The sequence below is a fragment of the Danio rerio genome, chromosome 19 (assembly GCF_049306965.1).
Source record: "Danio rerio strain Tuebingen ecotype United States chromosome 19, GRCz12tu, whole genome shotgun sequence".
Taxonomy (NCBI): Eukaryota; Metazoa; Chordata; class Actinopteri; order Cypriniformes; family Danionidae; genus Danio; species Danio rerio.
The window spans coordinates 39952501-39960000 of NC_133194.1; the positions used below are offsets into that span (position 1 = coordinate 39952501).

Below are 7500 nucleotides of genomic sequence, written 5' to 3' on the forward strand. Positions count from 1 at the left end.
TATGTTTTTGGACTATTAAATGTCTGTTTGATTTTCACCAAGAGCCCAAATTTAGCATTGTTTTAGCCAAGATCTCCATGTTTAGATGTTTATTAGACGTCTTTTAAAGACAAAATTGATTGTCTTTTAAATATAATAATTAAATATAAGCTAAATAAAGTTTTAATGCTGTAATAATGTACAAATGTATTTAAGAAAGCAGAAATAGCTTTACTTAGGTAAATGCTGGTGTTGTTTTAAGTTTGAATAACCAGTTACCTCTTTAACTATCACCCATATTTTGAGCTTTCACTTGAAAATGATATATTATATACTTCACCATATAAAAGATCCAACCTGTGAAACAGTGACAGTGAATGGGATTAAACAGAAAAAAACAAGAATGAATTATAGATCTATTATGCACATATAGTTAAAGTCAGAATTATTGGACCCCTAAATTATTAGGCCCATAATTATTAGAATTACAACTGATTTATTTTAATCTTTGCTGTGATGACAGTATAATATTTGATTAGATATTTTTCAAGACACTAGTGTTCAGCTTAAAGGGCAATTTAAATGCTTAACTAGGTTAATTAGGTTAACTAGGCGAGGGTAATTAGGCAAGTCACTGTATAAAGATGGTTTGTTCTGTGGACAATTGAAAAAAATAGCTTAAAGGGGTTCATAATATTGACTTTAAAATGTTTTTAAAAAAATTAAGAACTGCTTTTATTCTAGTCGAAATAAAACAAATAAGACTTTCTCCAGAAGAAAAAATATTATCGGACATACTGTGAAAAATTCCTTGCTCTGTTAAACATCATTTGAGAAATAAAAAAAATAAAGAAAATTTAAAGGTGGCTAATAGTTCTGTCTTTAACTGTATATTTATAGTGCATTTTAAAATGATATATGATATCTTTAACTGCAAATATACATTTTTCTAAAAGATGACAAAAATAAATGCTTTTGCAATTGTTTCCATTCATCTACAATCATACCACACATGACTACATATTTGAATTGCACAAGGAGCCAATCTACTGTACCTTTTATTCACAGCCATATTTCATGCCTAGCTTGTTTACCAAAGGGACAGATAAACGTCAACCTCATTTTCCGTCTTTATGAAACTGTGAGCCTAGGTAAGAGATTCTGGGCTGTTTATTGCTTCTCATTACCCAAAAGGATCCGCTGATCCGCTAAATAGAATTAGGAAAGTACCAGTAGCTGTATTTAAGGCCGAGGCTGTAAAAGATTAGAAATCATCAGCAGATGCGCATCGTTTTGTGAACCATGCGTGGAATGTGCACAGCAGTTTGTCCTTTATCAAAAGTCTGCAAATTAAGGCCACTCTGTATGGAGAAAAGTGAAAAATGAACTGGCTATATTTTAGAGGTCAGAAACAAGGAGGGCAGAAGAAAATTTATTTTATTCGGTCTCTCAGTTTTGCTTCATCATTAAGCACGAGGACTGAAACTCTGTGGCAAAGTTTGATGAAAAATAAAACTAAAAAACAGAAGAATAAGATGGTAATACAACATTAGTGATGCAAAATGCTGGCTCTTACAAACACTCAAGGGGACACAAGTGCTCCCTAGATTGGCTGTACACAGACACACACACCCACACACACACACACACATCTCAACGCAGTGCCAGACTTTCGCAAGCACATGAATTCTTAATTGTTTTTCTGGAGTTTTGAGTTTATTATCATGTTTAGAGTTAACTTGGTGGCAGCGCAAATGTCTACTGTGACCTATATTCTCTGATTGCTGTTACTTTCTGGAACAATGGAGAATTGTGTTCTAATTATTCTGGCTCTGGCTGCATTCGTGAATCAATAGGAATTTAGGATGGTGCTGTTGAAGCTTTCACGTCACTCCTCGCCTATGGCAGTCACCTGGGATATTTAGGTCAAATTTTCCCATTTTGGAAACCATTAAACATGAATGAATTTGCGATCAGGGTGCAGTGTTTTATCACTGTGTTCTGTAGTTGCATGAGCAGGGGAGAGATGGATCTAGCAGAGCAGTCAGTCTTTATTCAATAAGGAATCAAACTGAACTAAACACTACACCATGGGTGGAATGCCAGAACAGGGAAAATGATTAGAAACCAACATAATCATGACAAGACAAACTGGGCTGAATAACAGGACGTTAAATACAAGAGATAATGAGTAACTGAATAAGGCACAGATATGGAACAGAATAAGCAACAAATTAGAAAATAATTGGAAATATTTTTGGTCCCACTTTATATTAAGTGTCCTTAACTACTATGTACTTCCATCAAAAAATAAATACAATGTACTTAATGTGTTCATAATGTATTTGAGAACACTTGTGGTGCTCTTGAGTTGGGATAAGGGTTGGGTTATGGACAGGTTTGGTGGTATGGGTAGGTTTATTTACAAATTTAATTACAGAAGTTAATTACAGATGTAATTACATACAAGTATTTAATAAATCATAAGTACACAATACATACATGTATTTACACAATTAGTACATTGTAACAAAATAGTAATTTATGTGTAAGTACATATTAGTTAAGGCCACTTTATATAAAGTGGGACCATATATATATATATATATATATATATATATATATATATATATATATATATATATATATATATATATATATATATATATATATATATATATATATATATATATATATATATATATATATATATATATATATATATATATATATGTTTTGTTATATATATATTGTTATAACATGTTTTAAATAGAAAAAATACTAACAGGTAAAAAAACTAAATTAAACTAAATTAACTAAATAAAGGCAAATTATCATATTTAAAAACAAATTATATTATATTATATTATATTATATTATATTATATTATATTATATTATATACAAAAGTTTGTCTGGTTCTTGTATCTGCCTCTTCACCCTTCACCCTTCTGTATTACATACAGCAGCAAGCAGAGGACACTCTACAGTTTGACAAATATTGCTGCTGTTGGACAACATAATGTACTTTTAAGGCTTTTTAGCCTAGAATGTAGTTGTTTATATTGTAACTATGCTGGTAATTTCTAAGGACAGTAACTATTTTTAAAATATTTATAATTTTTGAGAGACATCGCTTCAGCGTCAATTAGCATGTCTTTGAGCAAAGAAAGTTGACGATGTCTACAGCTGATCTACAGCTGACCTACAGCTGAACTACAGCTGATCAAATCATTATTAAACAGGTAAATGACTTTCTAAGTCGATCTCTCTCTTTTATATGATTTAATGCTGTATTTATACCTTAGTAATAGTGTGATCTCCTGATTGCAACCGAGAAATACTAAGATATCTCTGTAGACTCATGGCATTTAATGCCGTTTAGCCTTATAATCTTTAAATGTCAGCAAAATCACCTGTTTTGTCATCACTTTAGACATTATGCTAGAGATTTATTTAAATACTAACTTTAAACTGACATTAGCGTCAGCTGCAGATGTGAAGGAATGGCAGAAGGAAGTAGTTGGTATGAGACTCTTTGTGTTTGATTTCTTTATATATATATATACACACGATTATGTCGTTGAACTGTTGTATAAATGCAATTTCACACGTGTAGCAATGTGATCTGGCTGTATATCGTCACTGGTGGGTCACTTAGGCACACCAGTGCCGATATACAGCCACATTGCACTGCTACTCGTGTGATATTGCTCATATATTATTCATTCATTTCTTTTCTTTTCGGCTTAGTCCCTTTATTAATCTGGGGTCGCCACAGCGGAATGAACCGCCAACACACTCATTTACACTCATACACTACGGACAATTGAGCCTACACAATTTACCTGTACCGCATGTCTTTGGACTGTGGGGGAAAGTGAAGCACCTGGAGGAAACCCATGCAAACGCAGGGAGAACATGCAAACTTCTCACAGAAACACCAACTGAACCAGTGCCCTTCTTGCTGTGAGGCAACAGCACTACCTACTGCGCCACTGCATAAAAAAAAAAATAAAAAAAAAATGTTAATGAAAATTTTTAACTTAATAAAACTGGATTTATTTATTTATTTGATTGATACCATATTATTTTCAGAAAGTGAGCTCAAATAATTCTTCTCATCATCTTTTTCATGTTTTATCATCTGTTCATCTCCGCTCTTAATACAAACATAAACCATCTATGCAGCTTCTTGTGCTTTTTAAATTGTGCTACAGATCAATTAGACAGGCGAGACAGAGGTATTGTATTAAATGAGTCACAATGATGAATGTAAACCTCGAAATTTGGTTTCACTGCAAATGGCATAACGAGGGTAAACTGAGCAAGAGGTTCCCTTTAGACCATCTTGTATGGTCCATTATTGTGAATCATTGTTCTTTGGCTTTTACCAATCGCACATTCTCCAAACCATCAGAGGATACTTGGAAGATATACATACCCAATTAAACCTGATGCCAGCTTTATTTTCCTCCTGCAGTTTGCAGTCTGGAACCCCTACACAGGTTGATTATGTGCAAGTTGCAGTTTGGCCTGCAACATCTAACAATTAATGCTAATATGATGCATTTATATGTATTTTGTTGTTCACATCACAAAACCACTTTCGATTTTAAAGCATTTTAGTCATATTAAACTTACTTGAAGTGCTCAGAGTAAGTTATGATAAAGTGGATGTAATTAATGTAACTTTATAAAATATAGAATAGCATTTCAGATTGAATTGTATTTACATTCATTCATTTTCCTTCAACTTAGTCCCTTATTTATCAGGAGTTGCCACAGCGCAATGAACCACCAACTATTTCAGCATATGTTTTATGCAGCGGATGCCCTTCCAGCTGCAACTCAGTACTGGAAAACACCCATACACTCTCATGCTCACACACTATGGCCATTTTAGTTGATCCAACTCACTTATAGTGCATGTCTTTAGACTATGGGGAAAATCAGATTATCTGGAGGAAACCCACACGAACACGGAGAGAACATGCAAACTCCACACAGAAATGCCAACCGAACCAGTCGGGACTTAAACTAGCGACCTTCTTGTTGAGGCAACAGTGTTAATCACTGAGCCACTGTGTTGCCCCATATTGTAGTTTCTTGGAGCCAAATTTGATTCCATAGCTCATGGTCTTGGAAAGGCATTAAATGTCGCTGTATTTTGTGGTTGTCCATCAGGCGGTATTAAGGGCGGGGCATTCTCAGTTAGCTGATTAGATGATTCATCTGATTAGATGAAAATTTGACTAGACATAGGTGAACTGACCAAACCAAGTTGACACCATTAATGAGCTTTTAATCAGAAATTCTTAATTGCCATTAGCCAGAAATAAGCAGTGAAGTTCTAGTGACCCACCTGAGCTCTAACACCCCTCTCGCCTTAAAAGTGGGAGGGAGCCCAGAGCTCATAAGATCACTCTCTCCTGGTACAGCATGCCAAACATGCTTTATAGTCAATCATCAGCTAAGTGTGGACTCTTGGAAGTTATTTAAGGGTTATTTTATGAATATTCATAGGGGAGGCTTCAATGCCCATGATCCTGGAGGAACATTAAAGGATCGTGGTTATTCATCAGGGAACTCTTTTGTTGACAAAGCATTGTGCACTTCACAGGTTGATTATCTTGCATGTGGGAGAAGGTGTTTGTACTTGGAAACAAGACACGGGACACATTACATCGTTGCCACATGATACAGCCATGTTACCCTGGGAGTGCTTTCAGCGAACAGACGGTGTTTTCCCCTGATGGTGCATGAGTGAAATAAGAGTGGGGGGAAAAAACACAAACAAGCCTGGATGTTTTGTCATTTCATCTCTCTCTTTCTCTCTCTCTCTCTCTCTTCAGATTGCTGAGTGGAGTCTGTGAGGGTTTGCAGACAACAGAAGTGTGTAGTGCGTGCGTCCATCGAAGAGACCGTTTCCCCTCTGCTGATAATGAAGCACCATTTCCACATGAGGAGGCAGTGAGTATTTCATCTCTGACTGTAGCCACATGTGCACGGAGAGCTGTTAATTCCCTTGGTTCACCGTGCGTCTTTGAAAGCCGTCCCTCTGCGCCTCGGTGCAAAGCCGTTCTCAATTTCAGTCTCCTATCAAGTGGCTGGCAGAGATTACACAAATGTCATTTTAATGCCCCCAAAAACCTCACCTCAAAGGGTGCCGTGCTCTTTGAAATACTTCTTTTCATTCTCCAATGTTTGATGTGGGCAGTTTTTAAAGAGCTGCTAGATGCATTGTTAGGGTCCATATTTAAGAAATGGTGCAGCGAGTGCAGTCGTAATGATTTCATTTTCAAACAGCAAGTTTGGGTGTGACATATGCAAAGGATTGTGCATGTTTAATTGCCACTTGGCTGTTATTATGTCATCTGTAAACTCTTATTTGCTTAATGTTAAGGCTTGGACACACCAAGCCGACTTTCGTCCATTAGGCTGCGTTGAGCCATCAGTGAGCATCTGTAATGCTGCGATCACAGCATCAAGTGTAAGTGATTTACATGTTAACTCAATGCAAAGATGCGTATACACATCCTGCGGTGCGATTTGCACAAACAAAGCAGCCGAGTTTAGTGTTTTGTACATTTGTTGTGTTTTGCACGAATCGCTCGAGTTCGAAAATCTTCAGCCGACATTCTTGCCATGTTAACCAATCATGAGCTTGCTCTTCTTGGGGAGTAATTATGATGTAGTGCCTGTTGTTGGTGTCTACAGGGGAAATCCTCTTGCCGACATCAGAGAACAGCTCATCATACTGGGCTCAGCTCAGTCGGTAGCACCGCTGAAAGCCTCCATCATCCAAGTGCAGTTTCTGGGGGAGTTGAGGTGATGAACTTACAGTGTTGTGTGCACCTCTAAAAGGATCTGGTGGACTCATCGAATGAATTTACGCTGTTTTTCATCCTTCCTAAAGCACATAAAGCACAGCCACTATCTCAATCGAATCCATTTTAGCCATTTATCAACAAAGCTAGAGTCTGGCAGACAGAAGCCCTGCCCATGACATGAATCTGCACCGATTGTGAAGTGAATTTGATGCACAAATAACGTTTGTTTGGTGTGTTTCATACATTTGCTTTTGTTGAGCACATTTTGGTCGGAGTTTATGTGATTCAGCATGTAGAACCGGTGAAAGAAAGGGCTCTAGTTGGCTGTTCGGCTATGAATTAGAGCACGAGAACAAAATCTAAAGTAATGCAACCAACACAAGAGGGAGCACAAAGAAGCTTGCCGTCATTTTGTTGCATTTCTAAAATGATTCAAACAATTTTGATTATCTGAAAATCCAACGATACCTTGCGGAAATTCGTAACTTTTTGATTTAATGGCTAATTCGTATCAGTCTCATTTGTGCAATTTAGTATCATTTGCTCTTCCCCCAATGATGGTTGGAATTAGGGGTGGGGTTTAGTGCCACACCACCTATAAATTGTACATTTTTACAGCTAAACTTGAGCCACTAAGCTGACAAAATGTAAAATAGTTGTTTCCCTGTGAGATCAGGCTGGATAAGCAG

At 36.5% G+C, this 7500-nt stretch overlaps 1 protein-coding gene across 10 annotated transcripts in view; it reads left to right on the forward strand.

The window, feature by feature from the left end:
• dlgap3 (discs, large (Drosophila) homolog-associated protein 3) overlaps window positions 1-7500 on the forward strand; it is a 332997-nt gene that overhangs the window by 196440 nt on the left and 129057 nt on the right. For all 10 annotated transcript variants that reach the window (XR_012394581.1, XR_012394582.1, XR_012394583.1 and 7 more), the window contains one exon: window positions 5834-5951. The gene's annotated coding sequence lies outside the window, so the exon portion shown is untranslated. The remainder of the gene's footprint in view (window positions 1-5833; window positions 5952-7500) is intronic.